Here is a 13,313-nt window from a genome sequence, read left to right on the forward strand (position 1 = left end):
ATATTTAGCACTACGTAGAAGAGCAACTGAAAATTTTCCATCTGGTAGTTATTATACTCTTCCACTTAAGCTTGCAGGTATTCGTGTCGTTGCAGTTTTTTGTACTACTTAAACCGCCTGAATTTTTGTTATTTATTTGCGCGAGATATTGCGGACGTGAGAATAACCCCATGTGTTGTGCTCGTCGGAAGGCCCGCGGCACTCACCTGGCACACAGCGCTGCAGGCAGCCCGGAGGACGCGTGTTCAGCCTTGGTGGCGCTGCTGTCTCCCTGCGAACAAAAAACAAAAGCCGCCGTCATCCCACGGAGTACAACACAAACAGGCGTGTTTGAGGTAGGCGAAAACGGCGCAAGCGTGCCAGTTAACGGCCTGCCGGCTGTCAGACACACGTACTTGGCCTCCTTGCACCTGCGGCACACGCTTTACGGCGAACTTGTAAATAGCGACACCAGTCGCCAAAGTAAGACAACTGAGCGACTGTAAAAGCGAAATAAGGCCAGGAAACGGCACAGTAGTCACTAGGAACGTCTAACCTGTGCTACGTATTGTGTTTGGCGTCTTTAGAGACGTACTGTAGAAATTCTGACAAACAGTTTCATCACCATCATTACTGCCGAACCGAGCGAGATGGTTAAGATAATGGATTCGCGGTCAGAATGAGCGCGGTTCCTATTCTTTGGGTCTTCTACGGTAAGAGTCAGATGAATTGAATGTCGTGGTCATTCCTTCAATAACAAAGGGCGATTACCTTCTTCATCCCTGTGCATCCCGAGCCTCTACCGACCACCTACTCTTATCTGTCCACCTCTCACGCCCACACGCAACTTCACGCACCCTGCTACGGCGCGTTCTAGTCAGATCTCTAGTCCAGTTCTACTCTCTGAACAACCTTCTCGTACATCTTTGTTGTTTTAGAAACGAAGATGGTCCAAGTTTTACGGTCCGACGACGTCAAAACAAGACAAGAGAAATTACGGCTCGCACGGAAGTATGTAAGGTAGTGGTTTCCCCCTCGTATCATTTTAGAGTGGAACAGCAAATGGAATGACTAGCAGTTATACAAGTTACCCTCCGCCATGCAGCGTGTAGGCGGAGTATATACGTAGATGTAGATAGATGCAGACAAACAAAAATGGTTCAAATGACTCTAAGCACTATGGGACTTAACATCTGAGGTCATCAGTCCCCTAGACTGAGAACTACTTAAACCTAACTAACCTAAGGACATCACAAACATCCATGCCCGTGGCAGGATTCGAACCTGCGGCCGTAACAGCAGCGCAGTTCCGGACTGAAGCGTCTAGAACCGCTCTGCCACAGCGGCCGGCCTGCAGACATACATTAGATATTGATCCAAAGAACAAAATTGTTGAGACTAGCTTGACTTCTTGTTGACGTATTGCCTGTTAGCTGCTGTCTCGAATTATTAAGCCGATATCTGTTTAACGATTTCTCTAACGTTTTCAAATCCGTCAACAGGAATGGACAGAGAATCTTTGACACTGCCAGACACTCGTGCTGGCAAAACGTCAGAAAAATATTTAAACAAATGTCGGCTGAAGAATCTGAGACAGAAGCCAACAGGCAATACATTGATCTTAAGCGTGCAGTGGACAAACAGGGGTAGAAGAAATTGTTTGGTTAGCTGATTTGTGGCAGGGAACCAAACAGCGAGTTCATCGGTCTCATAAGATTAGGGAAGGATGGAGAAGGAATGCGACCGTGCCATTTCACATGAACCATCCCGGCATTTGCCTGAAGCGATTTTGAGAAATCACGGAAAACCTATATCAGAACGGCCGGACGCAGATTTGAACCGTCGTTCTCCCGAATGCGAGTCCAATCTGCTAACCACTGCCCCACCGTGCTCGGTGGTAGAAGAGATGCCATCCCTTTATTTGATGTGATAACCCAGAATTTACGTCAAGTGGTTTACAAAAGCCGCAAGAAACCTACGTCACGAACAAAAGGCGTGTGAACCACTGCGTCAGCTCATACAGACCCTCAACAAGTTATATTAGTCGGAACGCACTTGCGCGGATAAATGTGAAAAGCACTTCGAGCTTCTGAGGTACTAGGCGGAGAACTCTTAAACAATGAGTCGAATGACAAATAGTAAATGCGACAAAAAAACAACTGAAATCATGAGCTTAGCAATGCGATATTAAGATCGAATTTCTTGGATCTATAAGAAGTTTTGACATTATAATGTGGAATAAGATCTTCGGTAAAGTAGTAGTAAGATGTCAACATAACACAACAAATAAAACCGAAAAATTGCTAGTGGGAGCAATAAAAAGTGGAAAATCACGGAAGACATACTCGTACTGAAAAGAAGGTAGCAGTCAGTTTTTTATTTTGTACGCAAAGCAAACGATGAAAAATGTTAAAGGAGTGGACACGGTATTTAAGGTGGATATTCTAGTAATTACGAACAGTACAAAGACAAAAATTATGCAAAACTAAGGGATGCACCACAGAAGAAGTGAAACGATTTAGATATCTAGAAAGATTATACAATCTTACTGAAGCAAAGTAGATATCGGAAGCAGAATGGTACAGCTGAAGAAATTTATTTTCAGACAAAAGCGTTGTACGTTATAAAATCTAATTATAGGATTGAAGGAAATGTTTATGACATTATAGGATTACATCTGAAGCATAGCATTGTTAGGGGACTTTATTAGGTGACTGAGCCGCGGGGAACCATCGCTGAGGAACCATCGCGGCATTTGCCTCACGCGATTTAGGAAAACAAAGGGAAATCTAAATCACGATGACCGGACGGAGATTTGAACTGTCGTTTCCTGAATACCAGTCCAGTGTGCTGACCACTGCGCCACCTCTCGTGACGCCGTTGTTGCAGAGGAGGAGAAAAACTGTAGGAAGTGTTTCATGGCACAGTGAGCTCTGTACCAGAAGGAGCAATAACAGGGAAAACTGTGGGCGAGGCAATGATTAGAATACGTATAATACTGTTATCGAGGGCCGGACCGTTCAACAGATCTGACCACCTTCAACATTGTTCTTTGGGGAGAGCTAAAAGACACTGTTGAGGGGCTGATGGACTCTTCGTACTAGAATCCTAATTTCTAACTTACTCTAGCTTCTGATTTACTCTAGCTTCATTTTGTTAATACCAGTGGACATTGTTTCGTTCTAATGATTATTAAAATCCGTGTTTGGGCTGTAATTGTGGGTCTTGGCCACACTTCTTTTATGTGAAAACAGTGTAACAGTAGCACCTTCCATTTCAGATGTGTTAGGAGTGTACGTTTTGCGTGATTTATTGTGTATACGTGAAGTAGTATTGGTCTTGTTTATTTGTGTAATTCGTTCAAAAATGGCTCTGAGCACTATGGGACTCAACTTCTGAGGTCATTAGTCCCCTAGAACTTAGAACTAGTTAAACCTAACTAACCTAAGGACATCACAAACATCCATGCCCGCGGCAGGATTCGAACCCGCGACCGTAGCGGTCTTGCGGTTCCAGACTGCAGCGCCTTTAACCGCACGGCCACTTCGGCCGGCTGTGTAATTCGTGATGTGTTTTCTTTCTGTCACCAGTCATAAACGCTTTGATAACAAAACACCCCAGCCGAATGGGCGCTAATACAAAAATCGCACCTAATGGTTCAGCAGGAATATGATTCGAAATCCTGTCAGGGGATTTTTCGTGGTATCGTTTAGACGATAAAAGATAATTGCTAGCCGATTTCCTTTCTCATCCTTGAGCAATCCGGGTGTGCGCTCCATCTTGAATTACCTGAACGTCGACGGGGCATTAATCCGTAATCTTATTCCCTTAAAGTTCAATGCAGGCTTAGAAACGCATGCAACAACAAGAAACTAGCAAATGGCGTTCTTGTCTGAAGCATGGCTTGATACACTACCCGTTACCACTATGCTGTCACTTAAATCGTCACCCTATCTAATATGAAATGTTTCGCCACACCAAATGAGTCAAAAGACTGACTATAATGTACGACGCAAACTACTGGTAAAATAAGAGACAGGAGTCAATAACATCTAGTCAGCATCTTATTAATCTGCATACTCAACCACATCAGCAAAATGCTGATGGAGGGAAGGGCAGCATGTTTTATAGCGATGTTGTTTGTGCCTTATAGCTCCAGTGCGTGGGCGGACGCGTGTCACGTAGCGGCGCGAACGACTTTACGATGCTGCTGTGCGGCGAACCGCGACACAGGAATGCGTGACGTGTGCCAGCTGCAGGCAGCGGCTGTGCCCACGCGGACTCGCACCCACTGCTGGGGTGTACTGAGGCCACCAGCCCGATCAGCAAAGTCGCTGCACACTACACGGCCTGATTCAGTTGCTCCCACCATGGATTTTACGCAACCCGCAACGCCTTCAAAGAACCACATGCGAAATTTTAGTATTTCTCACTTGCTTCGCGCGTACTATTACTCCCAGAAAAAATGAACAAGTTAACAGCACCTTTACGTACGAAAATTAACGTTGTTAAATTTTATGTTGGGATACGTTTTCGCTAGGGGCCATAGTATTCGAATTATTCAAGAAAAACTTAAAAAAGCTACCTACAAACTGGTTTCTTGAATAACTATTAAAATTGTGGCCTCCAGTGAGAACGTATACCAGTACAAAATTTTACTAGATAAAATGTCCTACAAAAAGGTCCTGCTCTTTTTTTCCTGTAAGAATAATAGTTTGTGTGTGGCGCGCGAGAGAACATGACATTTCCGCAAGAGGTTTTTGAAGGTGTTGCGGGTTGCATAAAACCCACAGGTGGAGGCAGATGATGCCTCACACGTTACATCCTTCAGATCTACACTGAAGCGCCAAAGAAACAGGTATAGGCATGTGTATTCAAATACAGAGATATGTGAACAGGCAGAATACCGCCCTACGGTCGGCAACGCCTATGTAAGACAAAAAGTGTCTGGCGGAGTTGTTAGATCGACTACTGCTCCTACAATGGCAGATTATCAAGACTGACCAGAGTTGGCATGTGGTGTTACAGTCGGCGCACAAGCGATGGGATACTGCATCTCTCACAAGTAGCGATGAAGTGACGATTTTACCATACGACCGTTTCACGAGTGTACCGTGAATATCAGGAATCCGATAAAATATCAAATCTCGAACATCTCTGCGGCCGGAAAAAGATCCTCCAAGAACGGACCAACGACGACTGAAGAGAACCGTTCAGCGTGATAGTCGTTCAGGGTGATAAAAGTGCAACCCTTCCGTAAATTGCTGCAGATTTCAATGCAAGTGTCAGCGTGCGAACCATTCAACTAAACATAATCGATGTGGGCTTTCGGAGCCGAGGCCCACTCGTGTACTCTTGATAACTGCATAACACAAAGCTTTACACGTGGCCTGGGCCCGTCAACACCGACACTGGACTGTTGATGACTGGAAACTTGTTGCCTGGTCGGACGAGTCTCGTTTCAAATGGATGTGTATGGGTGTGGACACAAAATCATGAATCCATGGACCCTGCATGTCAGCAGGGAACTGTTCAAGATGGTGGAGGCTCTGTAATGTTGTGGGGCGTGTGCAGCTGGCGTGGTATGGAACTCCTGATACGCCTAGATACGACTCTGACAGGTGACACGTGCGTAAGTATCCTGTATGGTCACTTGCGTCCATTCATGTCCATTGTGCATTCCGACGAACTTGGGCAGTTCCAGCAGGACAATACGACGCCCACAAAATCAGAATTGCTACAGGGTGACTCCAGGAACACTCTTCTGAGTTTAAACACCTCCACTGGCCATCAGACTCCCCAGACATGAACATTACTGAGTATTTCTTTGGATCCCTTGCAACGTGTTGCTCAGCAGAGATCTCCACCCTCTCGTACTCTTACGGATTTGTGGACAGCTCTGCAGAGTTTATGGTGTTAATTTCCTCCAGCACTACTTCAGACATTAGTTGGGTCATGTCACGCCGTATTGCGGCACTTCTGCGAGCTCGCGGGGCCCTACAGGATATTAGGCAGGTGTACCAGTTTCTTCGGCTCTTCAGCGTATACTCACAGTGTGTGGTGGGAGGCACGCCACTTTTCACAGCATGCGCCTTATTTACCCCCTCCCCCTCACCCGTTTTCACGGTTACATTTAGGAATGGTGTGAGCAAAGAAGGAATGTTGGTAAACTTTCGTATGTGCTAGAATTTATCCTATGTGTACTGTCGAGATCATTTTGTGAGATGTTATAGAAAGTAACACATTGCCCGAGTCTTGTTGGAATGTACGCTCTCGAAATTTTAACTGTAAACTGAATACAGTAGTTGGATCACTCAGTGGCGCCCAATGCAGCATAATTTTATCATTCAGGCAATTCATGGGGACTGTAAATCCTGTCACAACTTAATTATTGAACAGTAGATGCACCTCTCTGGTAAGTTGACACTGGAGCATGTTGTGGTTTTCTGTTATGGTCTCGCAGATACTAAATGGATTCGTGCGGAAACGCACCGCTCTTATTTAGATCTTATCTCCTCTATTAAACTAACCTGTTGAAGGTATAAGAATTATAAGTCCGATAAGGGTCTTTCTAGCTATCGCTTTCTAGAGTAAACTATGTTTTCTCAGAATCACTCTATTCACGAAGTGTCCGCCTTTCGCAAAACTAGTTTATGTGTCACTTAATTTCAGGTCAGTTTCGAAGAACAATTCGATACATTTCCAGTGACTGATCGCAATCGTGTGATCTAACAATAATCTCTCTTTCTGCGTATTTAATCGCAAATCCTGCTTCTACATATGTACTCAGACAGGCAACATACAGTCTGCAGATGAAGGTATATACTGTTGCAGAACGTCACATTCATTCACATATCACATTCAGGAACGCTATGCATCAAATGGCAGTTTTGCTACTTTAGTATTAAAAAATCTAAATCACTAAATTATTATACCCAAACGCGATATTTGCTTTAGTTCTTTGGGCGTTCCGTGTGTTGTGAAACATCTCTTCCCATCACGTAATTGCAAACATTGTAGTCACTTAACACTTAATTTGTTGCTCAGAGTGGTGATGAAACTATGACGGTTACGATAGGCGCACAGCTCATACCCAGTAAGGTCCCAGTAACTAAAGGAGAGTGTCCGGGAGCTGCCACTCTGAAACTGTGCTTGCCCTGGAGTATGTATTCAGATATGTAGGTAGGGCTAGCACTCTAGTCAATGTCAAATACGTGAACTAACCGCCAATTTGCTGACGATATCGTATTCTAAGCGACGACCTGACGGAAGGAACGACATTGATTTAATAATTGACAATTGTCTTTACGTCAATCGATTCGATGATGAAATAAGAATAGAAACAAATACTCAGAGTTCAAACATCCTATTAATTATAAATGACCATAAAACTACTGACAATATCTCCGAATATATTTACGTTGGCGAAAGAATACAACTAGGACACCTGGCTTAAATTCCACCAAGAACAGTGTTGGGATATACATAACCCATACTACGTAAGCCATCATATGGTGTGTGGTGGAGGATACTGTGTGCTCACTGGCATTTCCCTGCCCTGTTGCAGTCAGGAATGCTACATGTGAAGAACTGGTGATACGCCTCCGTTTGAGCGCGGATCTCTCTAATTTAACTTCCACGCTCTTTTCGCGAGATATATGTACGAGGAAGCAATATATTCGTTAACTCTTTTAAGAACGTAAACCACACCGTGGAGCACAATGCCTCTCAATAGCGGCTGCCATTGGGGGTGGATGAGCGTCTCCGTGAACATTTCGCACGTACTAACGAACTGCACTTCCTAACGACCCTTTGAGGAAGAGCGCTGACCTTCTTTCGATTCTCTCTACTTTCTTTATTAGTCCTATCTGGTAAGGTGGTAGGGATCCCAGATTGACGAGAAAATTGACTCTACTTTCTTTATCAGTTCTATCTGGTAACGTGGTAAGGATCCCAGATTGACGAGAGTATTGAAGCATCGGTCGCAAGAAGGTTTTGTAACCTGCCTCCTTCCTAGATGGACTACACTCCCTGAGGATTCTTCCGTTAAATCTCACTCTGGCATTAGTACTAAAACGCAGTGGAATATACTAACAATGTGTGAGAAACAAACACAATGAATTGTACCACATCACCTCGGGCATGGATGTGTGTGATGTCCTTAGGTTAGTTAGGTTTAAGTAGTTCTAAGTTCTAGGGGACTGATGACCACAGATGTTAAGTCCCATAGTGCTCAGAACCATTTTTTTGTACCACATCAGTGTCAGAGCTGGCTTCTAAAACCGCCAGAGACGGTGTCCCCTAATGTGTTGTTCGTCTGGCTTCCTAAACCGAAAAAAAGAGCGATTTAAAAGTTGGACATGGGACAGCAGTAAGAATCGAACCCGGGGCAAAGGCTAAGCAATCTCGTGTCCGAGCAGTCTCGTGCAATATAATCTATCTTATAAGAACAACTGACACTAATTGTCTCTTGCGCGCCGCTTGAATTTGCGTGAGCAATGTCCTGATTGTCTAACTGCAATGCTATGGCGCAATGTATAGAATTTTTTTCTTAACAGTTATTTCTCAGTACAACCTACCCAGCAGCATTCTTACAAACTTTTCAAATTGTTTCTGAACACCCTGTATAGTACAGTAACAAAATAAAAAAATGTGGGTAACACAAAGTCTATTTCTCTCGAGAAGAACCATGCCGTCCTCCAGCTATGCGTCCCTATACGTCGCTCCGTTTGCATTCTCCCAGATATGAGTATGACTGCTTGCAGCAATTGTTCGGCGATCGTGTGATCATACAGTAGGTCTATTAGTGTTTTTATGCGCAATACGTTAATTTTTTTATTTTTTTTATTTTATTTTTTTTTTTTTTTTGCCTCTACAGGTATTCTTTCACTTCGCTACAATTTTCTAGCGTTGCGAGTTCCCGCTATACAACAGCATAATTCGCAAACAGTCTCGCGGAGCATTCGATGATATCCATTTGGGGCAAATTTCAGCAGCATTTCTTCCTGGCCGGCATCAAAAGGAAAGCGTACAATACTCGTGTCCTACCGGTTCCATCTGATGTTTTGAAGAATCTGCGAGCCTGGGAAATTTCTCGACACCACTCGAGTTGTACCCATGGGGAAGCCCTCACTAAAACAGCGGACGGAACTGACCGTACGGTTGGAGACCGAGATCCCTCCGTAAGGGTAGGGGCCGACTGTTGCGCTGGCCGGCGCGCCTTGTCCCTTCACCGCCCGAATGTCGGAAGCTGCGATCGAGGCCGGGTTGATCCGGGGAGCGCGTCCGCTGTGTGTGGGGCGGTGTCGGGTGTCGCCCGCCCGAGCCGAAGGAGGTCACTGGGAGCCGTGAGAATGGCGCTGCCGCTGCTGGCGCGGCAATTCGACACCGCGCGACACGCTGCCACCGCCGCCGCCCCGGCTCCGGTTCCCGGATCGCCTTGCAAACAGATCCTAATTATAAAAATGCGAATTTACTACCGCCCTTCCGAGCTGCCTGCCGACCCAGCGGCGTCCTGCACCCAGCGCGTGACGTATCGCACTATTCGCACCACTGCCCTCCTGCCACTAGCCCACACCAGGGAAGTTTTCTTCTTCGCCACGACATTGTCGTTGCTTCGTGTCATTTGCTTCTTTGCGATGCTCCTTCGACATGACCTACCTCTTTCTGTGCACCCTCGAGTATTGGCCATTCAAATGGACTTAAAAAGTCTGTCCGAACAGGCTTCGGAATCCCCAACGGTACCGACCGACCGCCGTGTTATCCTCAGCCGATAGGCGTCATTGGATGCGGATATGGAAGGCTATGTGGTTAGCGCTCCGCTCTTTCGGCCTTTATCAGCTTTCGGGACCGGGCCGCTGCTTCTCAGTCAAGTAGCTCCTCAATTAGCCTCACAAGGGCTGAGTGCACCCCACTTGTCAACAGCGCTCGACAGACCCGGATCGTCATCCATCCGAGTGAATCAAGACCGATAGCGCTTAACTTAGATGAACTCACGAGAACCGATGTTACCACTGCGACAAGGCCGTTAGCATATGAATTAAGAGCAATAAATGGTCGCTTAGTGGAGATGGGCAACAGGGCGGTCATCCAAGATGTCTGCAGACCAGATATAGCTCCTGAAATCGTAACAAAATGTAAGTGAACGTCGTGGTGTATGCATATGGTTGGATGGAAAATACACTAACTCTTAAAGCTTGTCCTCCTCGACATATTGTATTGGTCATTATTGTGACCAAACAATGGAGGTAAGACGGTACACTCGTCGCGGTGCAGATGAAGTCCTTTTTGGAGTCTTGAAGGCAACTGCAGTGGCACAGGATGGGAGAATATCGTGGAGGCACCGGGTGAAATAGAACGTAAAACAGATATTTCGTGGCAGATTGGTGGAAAAATTGCAACATTTGTTCTCTTTGGTCTGAACACAGCCTTCCTGATTCTTGGAAGACTATCCCACTCTCGGAGCACCAAACTTGGTACGACTAGATGATCAACAGTTGATAAGAGTGGCAGAACACTTGAATAAGGTGTGCAATAGTTTCTTTCATTCCTATGAGTAGCTCTTTAAATTAAAAATCAATAATCTGGAACGAGTAAAATTAACTGCTCATCTAGATCACGCGATGTAAGCAGTAGTAGTGTACTAATAATTAAAAGCACCGATGCACTAGCTAGTAAGCAGTTAATGGAGAAAAAAATCAGTTTGCAAGTAATTATACAGTAGGAATAATGAAATTAGTTGAAATGAAAAGAATTCACAGCACATAGTTATTACGTAAAATTATACACTAAACAGTAACTAAAGAATTATATCTACATTCTACATCTACATTTATACTCCGCAAGCCACCCAACGGTGTGTGGCATTACCTCACTTTCCTGTTCCAGTCACGTATGGTTCACGGGAAGAACGACTGCCGGAAACCCTCCGTGCGCCCTCCAATCTCTCTAATTTTACATTCGTGATCTCCTCGGGAGGTATAAGTAGGGGGAAGCAATATATTCGATACCTTATCCAGAAACGCACCCTCTCGAAACCTGGACAGCAAGCTACACCGCGATGCAGAGCGTCGCTCTTGCAGAGTCTGTCACTTGAGTTTGCTAAACATTTCCGTAACGCTATCACGCTTACCAAATAACCCTGTGACGAAACGCGCCGCTCTTCTTTCGACCTTCTCTATCTCCTCTGTCAACCCGACCTGGTACGGATCCCACACTGATGAGCAATACTCAAGTATAGGTCAAACGAGTGTTTTGTAAGCGACCTCCTTTGTTGATGGACTACACTTTCTAAGGACTCTCCTAATGAATCTCAACCTGGTACCCGCCTTACCAACAATTAATTTTATATGATCATTCCACTTCAAATCGTTCCGTACGCATACTCCCAAATATTTTACAGATGTAACTGCTACCAGTGTTTGTTTCGCTATCATATAATCATACAATAAAGGATCCTTCTTTCTATGTATTCGCAATACATTACATTTGTTTATGTTAAGGGTCAGTTGCCACTCCCTCCACCAAGTGCCTATCCGCTGCAGATCTTCCTGCACTTCGCTGCAATTTTCAAATGTTGCAACTTCTCTGTATACTACAGCAACATCCGCGAAAAGTCGCATGGAACTTCCGACACTATCTACTAGGTCTGCCAAGGACACACATCTATGAGTGTATCACCAAGAAATAAAGTAAGAAATAGAAACGGGCAGCAAAGTGGTCAGCAATCTGCCTGTTTCTCTTTTACCTGTAGGGGTGGACAGACTTTTCTTCACAACCTAGTCGATATCAGCGAAGTAGCCGCATCTATTTAGAACCGAGAGCAGGTTTCCGATAATACCTTGAGTTGCGTGTTAAGTGTATCTATTTGAATGTCGGTGAGTGTAATGAGTGCATGTGGTGTAGTGCCATGGTTGTGTTGTATGACGCTGAGAGAAGGGATAGGGCGAAACCTGGTGCTGGCACGTAGCCTACTCGCCTCGAGCAACACCAATGGGACCGTCGGCTTTAACGTCCCCATCCGGCGGACGAATCACAACACGTCAACAATGGCACATGCCTTCATTCCAAGAGACTCCGCACATATAATCATCTTGGAGTTGAAGCTCTTTTTTTTCCTTGTTTGCTTTAACAATGCGTATGTTTTTGGACAGGGTCCGCCTTTAGCAAAACAATTTAGTTTTTTAACCCGAACATGTTTCATTGCAGTCGCAGCGTCTTCAATGGGCTTTTATTTTTCATCTGTTTACCACATAGTAATCAGAAAAACCACACCATATGGTAAACAGATGAATAATTAAACCCCAATGAAGATGCTGTAACTGCAGTGAAACATGTTTGGGTTAAAAAACAAAATTGCGTTTTGCTGAAGGCGGACCCTATCCAAAAACATGCTCCGCAGACAGTTGGAATGAAATCTTAAACATTGGTGGAAAGTCTGGTGATAACAAATTTGCCCTTGTTAGCTGATAACGAACTTGTCCTTGCCGGCAAAATTCCGGCGGTGAAAATTTCTTCCACCAACAGTACTCTTAACCGGCTTACCTCCAAGTCGGGCACCACCGCAATGGCGAGCAATAACGCCCTGGGCAACGGTAGCGGGTTCTTTACCTCAGTGACTAATAAACAAATCAAAAGACGTCTGAGGTGAAATAGTTCGGTGTCTCACCGTGTACAATCACGTAGCATTTAGGGAGAAGTGCTGTGTCTGCCGATGAGACATTTTTCTGGGAGGAGAAGGTCCTTGCCGTTCCAGTTGAGGTGCTCTGCGGCCAGACGGAGGCGGGACAATGCTAACTGACACGCTCACCACGGCTTTCCTGATCCTTGCGGAGCGATTCCCCTCGGCTTTTCTTACTGCCCCGCAGCCAGTTCCTGTTGGGACGTGGCCGCGAGAGCAAAAATGACCGTCCTCTCAGGTGTGATGGGATCCTACCGCGACAAGCTTTTAGCTCAGACTGCGCCGCTTGACGCTATGCATCCATCCTCCGGAAAGTGACACAATTCATTCATAAGATTGAATAAGGACACTGGGTGGTGTTCAGTGGAGGACATTTGGACTATAATAAAGGCAGAATAACAACCTTCGGAGAAAACAGTAAACTCAGAAAAGTATAAATAGTAGACACCTCATTACCAATAAAAGAAGGCAATACATGAAAGCAAAGGATGAGATGGGAAGCTTGCAGTGTAGGTAGCTTAGAAACGAGATCAAATGCTAAGCAGAAAAATCAGAGTTCCTGAGTAAGATGCATAAAGAAATTCACAAGTAATTTCAATTTCAGGAGGGTAAAAATTCAACATGTTAACGTTCTAAGTGGAAATAGAAATCCTCT

At 45.0% G+C, this 13,313-nt stretch overlaps 1 long non-coding RNA gene across 1 annotated transcript in view; it reads right to left on the reverse strand.

Moving 5' to 3' along the window:
- Positions 1 to 206: 206 nt before the first annotated feature.
- Positions 207 to 13,313, reverse strand: part of LOC124594634 — a 308,490-nt gene continuing 295,383 nt past the window's right edge. The window contains exon 3 of the long non-coding RNA XR_006978152.1: positions 207 to 271. This is a non-coding gene — a long non-coding RNA (uncharacterized LOC124594634). The remainder of the gene's footprint in view (positions 272 to 13,313) is intronic.

This window comes from Schistocerca americana, chromosome 2, assembly GCF_021461395.2.
Source record: "Schistocerca americana isolate TAMUIC-IGC-003095 chromosome 2, iqSchAmer2.1, whole genome shotgun sequence".
Lineage (NCBI taxonomy): Eukaryota > Metazoa > Arthropoda > Insecta > Orthoptera > Acrididae > Schistocerca > Schistocerca americana.